The sequence below is a fragment of the Puma concolor genome, chromosome B3 (assembly GCF_028749965.1).
Source record: "Puma concolor isolate L17-30 chromosome B3, mPumCon1.1.hap2, whole genome shotgun sequence".
NCBI classification, from domain to species: Eukaryota; Metazoa; Chordata; class Mammalia; order Carnivora; family Felidae; genus Puma; species Puma concolor.
In genome coordinates, this window is record NC_141672.1 from 3,956,376 (window position 1) to 3,969,405 (window position 13,030).

Consider the following 13,030-nt stretch of genomic DNA (forward strand, 5'->3'; position numbering starts at 1 on the left):
CTCAGGGCGTGTGTGGCTCCACCCGGAAGATGCTCGGAGGAATTTCAGACACCCTGATGAAAGGGGCGTGGGGATATTAGGAGCAGGCTTCCAGGTATCCTGGTGTGTGTGTGTGTGTGTGTGTGTGTGTGTGTGTGTGAGTGACAGAGATTTTTTCATCTAGGGGAACATCTCCAGCTCACGCCCTCTCCTCCGCACCCCCCCCCCCCACGCCCCAGACAGATGCACAAATACGTCCTAGCAGTTGTCACCCAAGACGCCCCACCGACATGCGGACATACACTTAGGCCCCGCCCGGTGACACGCGTACACGACCCGTGGACAGACGCATGGCCGGTGGAACGAATGCTCCAACCCTCTCGTTTTTGGCCTCCTCCATTCTGAATTCGGACACCGCCCGCCTGAGCGCCGCAGCCACCCCCAGCCCCCAGTCCCTCCTCAGTGTAGCCTGAGAGTGTGCAGGGGACAGGACCTCCGGGGCAGCCCTGCACCCCTCTGGGCCCTAGCGCCCTTCCTAGTCTGTGGGGAGAGTCGTGGTATGGATGGGGGGGGGGGGCGAGAGGTGGGCCGAGGGGGCATTAGGAGGGAGCACCGGCGACCTCGGAGGAGGACGGGACCCTGGCCAACCACCGCTGCGGGCTCCCTTCACGCTAATGGTTGAAAAGAAGGTGGCGGGGAGACCTTGCTGAATTACAGCCTCCAAAGTGTGGAAACTCCTTCAGGCCCTCAGATGCCAGGGGTGCGGAGTGGGGGCGGGGGGGGGGACGGCTGAATGCCTCTGGGCCTCAGTTTCTCCCAGGAAGACAGGCCAGAGGAGCTTTGAGGACGAGGGTGGGGTCAGGCGTGTGCTTCCCTGCCTGGCCCCTGGGCTGTGGGCGTTCTTGGCAGGAGCCGTGGCTCTGGAGGAGGAGCCAGATGGGGGAGGGAAGCAGCCAGCTCGGGGGAAGGAGGGAGGCCGGACCCACGTGGAGCCTGCTCATCACTGATGGAAGAGGGAATGGGGTGGTCTCAGGTCTCGGGTGGTGGCCTACCCCTCTCTGGCCTCCGTGGCCCCTCCTGGGACAGATCGCCCCCCATCTCTCAAAGGCCTGGGCCTGTCTCCACTTCAGTAAAAGGAGGGGCTTCTGATCCCACCCACCAGCTGGGGGGCACTTGGGTCCACTGGTCTCCAGAGGCCGCCCCTCCAGCCACTACTCTCACCTCCTCCCCGGGTCGCTAGAGGTGTTGCCAAGACCCTGGACCCGGCAAGGCCAGGCGGAAGGGAGCATCTTCCCAAGGAATCTTGGGTTTCCTGCCCTGGGTGAGTCCTGCCATCTGCGGGGGCTGAACCCCATTCTGGAGTCTCCTTTCGTTGCCTTGTGACGTCACCAGGAGGGAGGGACGTCCCCATCTATGGATGAGGAAATGGAGCCCCACAAGCTCACCCGCCCAGCCGTCTCAGAACAGGACGGTAGACTCCTTGGGGATACCCGGCCCCGGGGCCCCATGAATCGTCTGCCCCAGGCGGAGGCAGGCAGGGTCCTTGGCGGCCCAGGACCCAGGCCTCTGGGGCTGCCCTGGGTCCGGTTTGCTCACTGCTCCAGCCCCCTCATGCTCAGTGGCTGCTGAGGCCGATGGAAGGAGACATCCCCACCCCCACCCCTCTGGGCTGTGTGAGAAGCCGGGCCAAGAACCCTGTACACACCTCGGCTGGGGCACCTGGGGAACTGGCACGTGCCCAGCCTCCAGACAGCCACGGTCACGGGCAATAGCACATGCCCAGGGCTCGTGCCGGGCCAGAGCGGGTGCTGCACCCCAGATGTCTCTGTAGGCCCTGGGAGGAGCTTCCTTGACTAGAGCGTTGTGATATCCTAACTGATCCTGGACCCCACAGAGCCTCGATGAGCCCCAAATTGGGGCTGAGGCCCGTCCCAGAGGAGGGGATCCGAGCCCCCAGGGACGGGCCTCACTAAGCTGGCCTCCCGGCATAGTCCCACCCTGGGGCCTGGTGGCCTACACGACATAAGATTGGGGAACTGAGGAAGCCCCAGCGTTTTACAAGTCCCCAAGGCTCAGTCTCCAGACTGTGTTGGGGACCAGCTGACACCAGCCTGGTGTGTGTGGCCTGCCCAGGCCCTCCTTCCCCGCAGAGGCCAGGTGGCCTTGAGAATGTGGAGGAGAGAATTTGGCTGGAGCCAAGAAATTCAAAGGGGTGGGGCTGGAGGCTGGCATTTAAACATCTGGAACCTTCTGCAAAATCCAGGTCCACTGGTGCGCCGGGCTTTGGGAATTAGCCCTCCCACCCCCAGTGGCGGAAGGCTGGGCAGGCAACACAGGCCACGGGAGGGCTGCGGCTGGACCCGAGGGCAGGTCCTGCCCATGGCCTGTTTCTTCATGGGTGTCCTGAGGGCTCCACATTGGCCCGGATGGCCCAAGGTCGCCCTGGACCCCACCTGACCTCCTGGGCCAGTCCCTCCCCACAGCCCATTCCTCCGGGCCCAGACTCCTTCTGTCCCCCCCCACCAGCCAGGTCCTGCACACCGCCCCACCTCCACGTATTCACACGTCCTGCCTTTGTTGGGGCTCTGCCTCCCCATCCTGCCCCCCACCCCCATCCGTCCTTCAGATTTCCTCCCACATTACGGCCTGGTATTCATAGCAGCCAGAGCTATGGGTCCTGACCGCCTGTCACCTGCCATCTCCCCCACTGAAGCGGGCACCCCCTGAGGGCCAGGCGGGCCCTAGAAGCTCCCCTCTGGGAGCGGAGGACGTGGCACCAGGGGCTGCCCAGCGAGTGCTTGTGGAAAGCAGGAAAATCTGAACGGACAGAAACACACAAATCAACAGATGTCATTCACAGCCTCACAAGAATCCCAGTTATCCCCAGTTTACCGATGAAGTGAGCTCAGAAAGGGTGAGTGACTTGTCCAAAGCTGCACAGCCTGGAAATGGCAGAACTGATTTGGAGCCGGGTCGATGGGCCTTGAGCCCTGGGCCTCCGTGGACCCCCTGGGGCCCTGACAAGATGCAGGTGGAGACACTGTGGCCCTCACAGCCAGCCTGACACATAGAGGAACAGAGAGACGCCGGGTCCTGCCCTGGGAGGAGGGCAGCCGGGCTGCTTCCTCTCCCGCCTGAGGGAGGAAGTCGTCCTCGTCAGGAACCCATGGAGAGAGGGGTTCAGATACCAAGAGAGCAGACTGGGCCTGGGCCTGGGCGTGCTGAGACCGTGGAGGCCACTGAGGGTCTTGGTCCGGGGCCGGCTGGGGGCAGGAGTGGACGGTGGCCCCAGGCCTGGCAGCCCCAAGAGGAAGACTGTGTTGGCTTCCCGGTGCTCGTGCCCCAAGCAGCGCCCTGAGGCGTTCCAGTGTTTGCTCCGGCCCTGGAGGCTCTCCACAGCAGTTGAGGCTTCAGGGATCAGAGGGACCCCAGAAGCCTGGGGCCAGCCCCGCCCCCCTCAGAGCTTGGGCTCGGTACCACGGGGAGGGTGGGGGGGATGCCAGAGGGCAGGAAGGCCGGGCGGGGCCTTCTAAACAAGCCTCACCACCCCACCCTCTGCCGTCTCTGCCTCGCCAGGAGAAGCCAAGGCTGTCTGTCCTGTGGCCCGTGCCCTCAGCCATAAAGCAAGAATCCCTCATATTTCCTGTCATTGTCACTGATCATACTCAGTGCCGATCACACTGATCGCCTTCACCGAGCACTTACTTCGGCTGCTCTGAGGCCTGTTATAAAGCCTCTCGCTTCACCTCACAACTCCTGGTTTTGCAGATAAGGAATACGAGGCCCAGAGAGGTTATGCGACTCGGTGGTGGTCACACAGCTGGTAGGTGTGAGACTCGGATTTGAGCAAAGCTTGTCTGGCCCAGAATCCTGCGCTTCACCGCTAAGGACACACGTCTTTTGTATGAAACAGCTTGAGCCCCATCTCGAAATAGAGTGTCCTTCTTGCCCCCTGGCTCAGTCCTCCAGTAAAAGCAGGCCCCCCGTGGGGGCTTCCTCAGGCCGAGAGAAAGACGGGGAAATCCGCTCTGTCACAGGCACACACTTCCCTGCTGCCTAACTGCTGGGGCCACTTCACAGAGGTGGGGGCCGAGGGGACAGGAAGGGAGCGGGGTGGGGACCTCACGTGCTGACTGCCTGTATATGCCCTTTGCTTCCAGACACGTTCCCCCGCGCCCAGCCCCAGGCCTGGATCACAGCAGGGAAAAGAAAGCCATAGAAGGAGTTTCGAGGAAAAGCAACATGCTATCCTCTCCTCCCTGTCCCTGTCCCTGTCCACCAGGCCTCCATGTCCCTTCCCCATAGAATCCACCCCCGGTTTGGGTGCCCTATCCTTGCCGCCTCTGTGGCCTTTGTGTCTGTCGCCTCAGCTGCCTCTTGTCTCAGAGGACCTGGGCCACCCCCTGCAGGCCCCTGTCACCTCGTCTCCTCCCAGCCCGCCCACCCTGTCTTCGGGACTGCTTCTCTTCTTTGTCTGTTAGATTCCAGGCACATTCCAGCTCATCTTGTGGACACTTCCAGGCTGTGACAGTCAGCTTGCAGGTGGAAAGTCAATCATCACGTCGAACGCTCGTGGCGATCTGTAAACCTGGGAACCAGCAACTTTAAAACAGGATCATCTTCTGTCCTTGGTTTTAGCCTCCCTGGGCTCCCCGCTGCAAGGTCACAAAATGTCCGGGCACGGAGACATGCCTTCCTGTACCCCCATGGGAGACACCACCCTACACCCCCAGACAGGAGCTCAGAGAGGTGAAGGGACTTGCCCAAGGGCACACAGCTCGTTGGTGGTTGTAGCAGAGACTGCTCACTGTCCTCCAGGTTCCTGTCCCCACCCCACCACCTCCAGTGGTCCAAGGGATTAGAACCCCTGCTACATTACCTGGGCATTTGCTGCTTGGAATCAAGATACCTCCCAGTCTCCATTATACTTAGGTGTGACCATGTGACTAAATTTTGGCCTGGATGTAAAAATAGTGTTTGACATTAGGAAAGGTTCTTAAAGGGCAAGACACACCCTACTCCCCTTTCTCCTTCTGCTGCCTGTAATGCAGATCTAATGGCAGGAGTGTTAGCAGCCATTTTGGACCATGAGGTGATGATGTTGGAAATGAAGACTGCACGGCAGAGCCACAGTATACAAGGAGCTCAGGGTCCTGGCACTGTGACACTGCTTGCCGCACGAGCCCCGGCCACCTGTAAATGTCTTGAGAGTGCAAGAAAACGAAACTTTCATCTTTCTCAGCCACTGTTGTTTGGGGTTTTCTTCCGGGTCTGTTTGACTTAGTCCAATGCTCTTCTGTCTCAAGGGGCCTTCTGTAACGAGGCCCAAAGAGGAACGATGAGGTCTTGGTGTAGTGCAGCCCTGGGGGTCATGACTGGACACCTCATGGGGGGGCAGGGCCTCAAATGGTTTTTAGTAGCTTAATCGCTCGTCAGGGGGAGTCTTACTGAGGAGCCCAACAACAGCCCTCCTTAGAGAAGAAGGGAGTCCCACCTGCTCAGCCTCCCCTGTGGGTCCTAGAGCCCCTGAGCACACAGAGCGTCTGCCAGGGCTATGCTCTCAGAAGCACCTTCCTGTCCCCTCACCCTGGGGTGGCCGCGTCCCCGTGTGTCAGATGGACAGACTGATGGAAGGGTGCAGGGACTCAGCCTGGGAGGCACAAAGGACCACTACACCCAGGGGCTGGGGCGGTGCCTCTGTCATCCCTGGGGTGCCCCAGGCTCCAGCGCCTCAGGGAGTTGCTGCACCCCTCTTTAGGCCCTCTCCCCGCTGGGGCAAGTGAGAGAAGCAGCGGGCGTTCTCTCTCCCAGACACTGCCTGGTGATGGCTGGGTGGCCGGGATCAGGGTCAAGTCCAGAGAAGCAGGAGGCGCCGGGGCCACAGGGCAGCCCCCCTTAATGCAGGCTGGCTGGGTCTGAGGACCCAGAGGGGGTCTCACAGAACCAAACAAGAGGGTACTTGGGTTCTCACAGGAGTGACATCAAATTCGGGCCAGCAGGAGGTGAGAGTGGAGTTTCTTGCAGACACAGAGTGCAGGGACAGACCGTGTCTGGGAGACTCGGAAAGGAGAGAGAGTCTTTGCTTGGACTCTGGGGATTTTACTGAGGACTGTGGTCCTGTGCACACGTCTTCTCAGGCATCCAGGAACAAAGGCGAGTGTTTAGAGGTCCTCTGTAAGGCACTAATGCCCCGGAGCCAGGGGTCTTGGTGGCTCAGTGGTCTTGGGAATGATGCCCAACCTGGTCACTCCTTAGATGTTATCTGTTGTGCTGGAAAATTCCAAAGAAATCATTAACTCCTTGACCTTTATAAGGAAGACATGTATTATCTGTCCTAAAAGGCATGTGTAAGGCAGGGTGTGGGTCCCAGCCAGAATAGAGGCAGCAAAGGGCGCCTGGGTGGCTCAGTCGGTTAAGCATCTGACTCGTATCTCAGTGCAAGTCTTGATCTCAGGGTTGTGAATCCAAGCCGCGCATCGGGCTCTGCAGTGGGCGTGAAGTATACCTAAAAAATGGAGGCACAAAAAAGCAGTCTTTTCGGGGGTCTCTTCACTTTTCCTGTGTCACACTTACTACTTCCCCCCTTTTCGTTCTGTGCATACGGGCCCCTGGCCTCTCTGGGCTTCAGCTCTGCCTCTGCCACATGGGCACACGGCTCCCTGCCCTGCCTGCCCCCTCCCACCCTGCTGTGACTCAGATAACAAATGAGCGGGACCTTGGGGCGTTCATATTGCCAACCTGGGGGGCTTGGGAGGCAGCCACAAAGGACACCCGTGCCGACCTGTTCCAGCGGACCTATCCTTTCATTTGGTGAGTCGTCGTGAAGCACGTCACAAGATGGGGTGGTACTTTCTCCCCAAAGTGGCAGATGGAACATAGCCTTCTCGAACTTTTCCACCAATGTTTCCTTAATTGTGGGGGCCAGTGAACTCAGAAGATGGGACGGATGCCAGCCCGAAGTCCCTGGGTTTACTGAAGAATCCATACGGGTGTTGTGCTCTGCCCCTTTACTATGGGGATGAGGTAATGAAGTTGAGTAATGAAGAAGTAAGATTTTATCCATTGGCTTGCTTCCCCACCTCCCACCCCAGATGTCTGAGTAAACCTAATGCTCTGGGGGCTGATCCACGTCTGTCTTGGGGCTCCTCTCCACACACTCACTCACCCACTCCTAGTTGAGAAACACAGTTGTAGGAGAGTGTGAGTTTTGTGGTCAGAGTGACTGGTTTCCGGTCCTGGCTCTGAGGTTATCAGCTGTGTGACCCTGAGCATGTCACTTAACCTCTCTGAGCCTCCTTTTCCTTTCTGCTTTCACTCTCTAGTGAGGCCACAGTGGGGATGGGGTAGGGCCAGTAGTCGGGATGCTGTGTCCTTCCCTGGGACAGAGCAGACCCCCAAGAACCTTAAAGAGGATCTGTTGGAGGGCTTTGCACTGCACAGGGGCACCGTGTCTGTCCGAAGCCGTCTCGGGCAGACTTGGGAATCTGGAAGGCCACTAGGAGGGGGTACTGCCCGGCTGTGAGGCTTCTCTCCAGGAGGCCATGGAACATTCAGGTCCTCTCCCCACTTCCTGTGGCCCTGAATTCCAAGCCCGTAAGGCCCCACAGGACAGTTTGCCCGGCCACTCGAGTCTTGAGCGTTCCCACTGGCCACTGTGACGTCTCTTTGCAGGTAAGTGAAGTGCCCAGATTTCACTCAGTGGTCTCAAGGCCCAGCTGCATGAGGCTATTCTGGCCAGGCCCACGCAAGCCCGCCCAGGAGACAAATACTTCTGGTTGGAAGGTGCAGGGGCCTTCCAGGTAGTCTTGGTGTGTAGATCCCCGTGCAGGATGAGCTCTTGGGTGCATGGAGGCATTTCGGTTTTGTTTTTGTTTTTTGTTTTTTTAAATCGTGGTAAAATGCACAAACATAAAATTTACCATTCAGCCATTTTTAGGTGCACAGTTCTGTGGTATTCATTACATTCACACTGTCGTGCAACCACCTCGAACACTTTTTCATCCTCCCAAACCGAAAGTCCGTCCTCATTAAATAAGAACTCGGCTGTCCCCCTCCCCCCAGCCCTTCCCCCCCCATCCCATTCTACTTTGTGTTTCTGAATTTGACGATCTCCTATGAGTGAATGACACAGTACTTGTCCTTCTGTGACTGGCCGGTTCCACTCAGCATCCTGTCCTCGAGGCCCTTGCTGCAGCAGGTGTCAGCGTTTTCTTCCTTGTTAAGACTGAGTGATGTTCCACTGTATGGATAGACCATGTTTTGTTTGCTGATGGACCTCTGGGTTTTCCACCTTCTGCCAGGAACGTGAGTGTGCAGATGAGGACCACGATCTTGATGGCGGAGACTTCAGGTTACACGGACTGGAGCAAACAACGCGTGCACCACCACACGTCACGAGCGTCTGTGCTCAGTGCGCAGCGGAAGTGATACGGGTGACACCGGTCCAGGTGGACGCTGGACGGCCGTGTGGGTTTGAGAAAGTCTGAACCGGGTCAGGCGGACGCCTGCGCCAGGCCTCCCACCCGGCCTCTCCCCCTCCCAGGCTCGGGGGCCTCAACCTGGCTCGCCCTCCTCCGGGTCCCCAGCCAGGGCTGCCGGAAGCCAGCCCACGCAAGGCCCAGTGTGGCATCTGATTGGCTCCGTTCTCACCAGTCCATTCCTGATTGGCCTCTGCTCAGCCTATGGATGGGCTCAGCTTGGTCAGGTGTCCATACCTGGTCCAATCAGCGTTGGGGAGGCCAGGCCTTCCCTGGGCGGGGACTGTGGCTCTCCCTGGAGTTCAACCGGTGTCCTGGGGCTTGTCCAGGTGGAACCTGGGCACCTGCTGCTTTAACAACCTACGCTAGTGTTGTGTTAGGGGCTGCCGGGAGGGGCCTGGAGGATGAAGGTCAAGGTCTGAGCCGACTGACCTTTGAACCTCAAGCTTGAGTCTAACCAACGGGCGTCGGTGTGGCGGCGGAGCAGTCCCGTCCCTGGGCCGAGCCCCACAGGCGTCCCGTCCAACAAGGCATCTGAGTCTTGGCGCTCGCGGAGTTGGTTGGTGTGGGATGGGAGTGGGGGTGTGTTTTGGGGGGTCCCAGGAGCTCCCCAGGCTCTGCTCTTCTGCTGGGCAGCCTGTGCCCTCCTGCCAGCGCCTCTTTTCTCAGGGAGCCCCGACAGTGAGGACTACAGCTCCTGTGCTTTTTTTTGACCTCTGGTCAAAAGAGGGGTGTCCTCTTTGGGGTCTAGGACTCTCTGCACCGACTCTTCGGTGAGTGTCTGCGAACAGGGGCCTGTGTTTGCTTCCAGGCTCAAGTCGGTGCGACCCTGTCCCCACACGGGGCGGGGGAGGAGGGGAGAGGGGGCGGGGCCTGGGGAGGCAGTTCCCGCCCCACCCCCAGGCACACAGTCTGCCTACCTCTCCCAGCGGGATCTTCCCTCCCCCGAAGTGTGTGCCAGGGGGCTGAGCCCCCCCACCCCAGAAGAGGAGCGGCCCCTAATTGTGCATGACTAATTGCCCGCTTCACCTGGGCAGCTGGGCCGGCCCCCTCCCCTGGGCCCTGAGCTTGTTGGTGGAAGGAAAACGGATTTCCCCAGTTCGGCAGACTTGGGGGGGGGGGGGGGGGTAGTGAACCTACTGTGGTTTGGAGCATTTATCATTCACAACAGGCCTCATTCCCTCAAGGAGGGTTTGCGGTAAACAACTCAGAAGACACCCCTCCTACTCCGCCGGGGCTCCTGCCCTAAGGGAAGCAGCCACACTGGGCCCCAGGGTTTGGGGCAGAAACCTGGAAAGGCTCAGGTCGCCTGCCCCCAGCACCAGCAGGCGCTCAGCTGAGCCACAGGCCACTCCCTAGGCCCAGCCAGCCCTCCATCCTTTTTCTAAGAACTATATTGGCGTATAATTCATACACCATGAAATCCCCCCAGGTGTAAGGGCACATCTCAGTGCTTTTCAGTAAGTTTGTGGACTCGGGCTCCCCCACCCACCCCAGCACAATCCAGGTGTAGACCATTTCCATCAGCCGCACAAAACTCCTTGCGCCTCTTTTTTTTTTTTTTTTTTAACGTTTTATTTATTTTTGAGACAGAGAGAGACAGAGCATGAACGGGGGAGGGGCAGAGAGAGAGGGAGACACAGAATCGGAAACAGGCTCCAGGCTCTGAGCCATCAGCCCAGAGCCCGATGCGGGGCTCGAACTCACGGACCGCGGGATCGTGACCTGGCTGAAGTCGGACGCTTAACCGACTGAGCCACCCAGGCGTCCTTGTGCCTCTTTGAGGTCAGTCCCTGCTCCCATCTCCAGCCCCAGGCAACCACCCGTCTGTTCTCCTTGCCTGTAGATTTGCCTTCCGTACACTTCCTGTCAGTGGAACCTTACAACGTGTAGTCTTTTGTGTTTGGTTTCTTCTTAAAAAACTTGATTTTACGGTCATAAGAACACCCCCTTAACACAATTTTCCGTGTAAGATGCATTATTGCAGACCGTAGGTGCGTTTGGTTTCTTTTCCTTCCCATGATGTTCCTGAGGTTTCTCTACGTGGCACGGATCAGTCGCTCGTTCCTTTTTATTGCTGACTAATTTTTCATTGTGTGGATGGGCCACAGTTTATTGATCTGTTCAACGTGAACGTGTGTTTCCTTTTTTTTTTTTTTTTTTGCTCTTAAGACTACTGCTGCTATGAATGTGTACAGATCTGTGTGTGGGCCTGTTTTCATTTCTCTCGGGCGGATCCGGAGCAGTAGGACTGCCGTGTCTTACAGTAGTAAGTGTGAGAAACTGCTTTCCAGCGTGGCCACACCATTTACAGTCCCACCTACGGTGTGTGAGCGGCCCGTTCTCCACCTCCCCGCCACTGATTGGGTGTGGTCCGTCTTTTTATTGTTGGACTCCCTAATAGGTGTGTGGTGGTGTTTCATTGTGGCTTTAACTTGCATTTCCTAACGACTGGAGCCTCTTTTCATGTTGGCCTGTTGGTCTTCTGTGTATCTTCCTTGGTGACGTGTCTTTTCAAATCTTTTCCCCTTTTAAAAAATTGGGTCATGGGGGCGCCTGGCTGGCTCAGTCAGTAGAGCGTGTGGTTCTTGATCTTGGCGTCATGAGTTCGAGCCCCCATTGGGTGTAGAGATTACTTAAAAATAAAATATTGGTGTTCCTGGATGGCTCAGTTGGTTGAGCATTCAACTCTTGATTACGGCCCGGGTCATGATCTCACAGTTTGTGAGTTCGAGCCCCGAGTTGGGGTCTGCACTGACAGCATGGCACCCGCTTGGGATTCTCTCTCTCCCTCTCTCTCTCTCTGCCCCTCCCCTCTCTCTCTAAGTAAATAAACATTTAAACAAATAAACAAGATCTTTAAAAAAAAAAAAATGGGTCTTGTGTCTTATTAAGTTCCAAGAATTCTTGATATATTCTGGATAAATAGATGATTTGCAACTGTTCTATTCAGTTTGTGGTATCATCAATGGTATCTTTTGAAGTGCAAATGTTTCCATTTTTATAAAGTCCCATTTGTCAGTTTTTTTCTTTTATAGAAAAATATCTAAGACCTCTTTGCCTACCACCAAAGTCATGGAGATGGTCTCCCAAATTCCTGACTTTCCCTTAGTTTCCCTCTCTCCCCTCCCCTTGCTTCTTAGGTCTGACAATGCCACTTCCTTGGTTTTTTCCTCTCCCTCTCAGGTACCCCCCTTTCGTCCCCCTCTCACCCCGCTTTCGTCCCCTTTTAGCAGTGTTTTGTTTTGCTTGTTAATTCTTAAATCAGGTCATACTCCCCAAGGACAGGGATGTTTCTCTGCTTTGTTCATTGCGGAGTCCCAAGTGCCTAGAACGGTGCCTGGCATACGGTAGGTACTCAGTAGATCGATGTAGGATTCAGTCATATTGTTCCTCGGGAGAAAAGTCCAACCGTATTGTCCAGGCCTAGAAGGCCCAACGTGACCTGGCCCTGTGCCCCCTGCCCCCCCCCCCATGGTCTTCTCTCTAATCCTCAAGTGTGCCAAGCTCACTCCCAAATCAAGGCCTCTGCTACAATTGTTCCCTCTGCCTGGAATTCATTTCCCTCTGCCTTCCTCAAGGCTGACTCCTTCTGTCCATCAGAGCTCAGCCTAAATGTCACCTTCTCTGAGAAGTCCTCCCTGACCACCTCATCTAAAGCAGCTGCCCCATCTGCCACGTTGCATCACACTATCCCTTCACCCTGCTTTCATTGTCCACGGAGCATCATCTCCAATGAAAAAATTTCCCAGTTACTATTTTTACATAGTGGTTGGTTATTCTCCAGTCTCGGTGGGTCCCAGGACAGAAGCAGGGAGAACAGAGTTCCTGCCCTGCTTTGGTCAAGCCCTTCCTCCTCCGGGATCCTTACTTGGTTATTCTGGCCCCTGAAGGTTCACTGCCTCCTTTGTCTTCACTATGTTCCCACTGGTGACTTTGGTGGCCCCTTGCAACATCTCATTCCACATTAACTCTGGGCTTGGCCATGTCACTTGTTCCGGCCAATGAAATGTTAGCAGCTGTGATGGAAGTAGAGGGTGGATAAGTCTTGCATGTTGGGGCTTGTTCTCTGTGGAACCTAGTTGCCATGATGTGAGGAAGGCTATGATAGCCACGTGGAGTGGCCAAGTAGAGGAGAGCCAAAGAATCTGGGATGACAGCCCACGCTGGCAGCAAGCTGAGCTCCTAGCCGACAGCTCACATCAGCTGCAGCCATGTAGGTGAAGCCACCTTGGATGTTTTGCCCAAGTTGAGCCTCCAGCTAATTGTAGCTGTATAAACGACTCAGCTGATGGCACATAAAGCAAAAGAACGATCCAGTCAGAGAATTGTGAGAAATAAGAAATCATTGTTGTTTCAAGCCACTGTTGTGGGATTGTTTGTTACACAGCAGTAGATAGCTGATACACTTGTGCAAGTCTTATTTGTCTCTCAGGGTTCACTGGCCTAACTGCAGCCCACTCTCCTTCCCCACCCCCAGTCCATCATTCTTGGAGACGGGCCGTTCTCCCAATCACCCCCCTCTTTGGGGCCAGGAAGCCCCTCCCAGATATTACTGAGCTGTCACCTCACCA

The 13,030-nt window shown here is 56.7% G+C and overlaps 1 long non-coding RNA gene across 2 annotated transcripts; it reads right to left on the minus strand.

Moving 5' to 3' along the window:
• Positions 1 to 4,422: 4,422 nt before the first annotated feature.
• Positions 4,423 to 8,580, minus strand: LOC147579672 (uncharacterized). Of its 2 annotated transcripts, none has more exons than XR_015251999.1 (3): positions 6,761 to 8,580; positions 4,859 to 6,484; positions 4,423 to 4,581 (listed from the first exon to the last, which is right to left on the minus strand). It is a non-coding gene; the product is annotated as an uncharacterized LOC147579672 (long non-coding RNA). The 2 variants fall into 2 exon arrangements; XR_015251998.1 differs by having other exon boundaries at positions 4,859 to 6,460; positions 6,695 to 8,580.
• Positions 8,581 to 13,030: the final 4,450 nt, after the last annotated feature.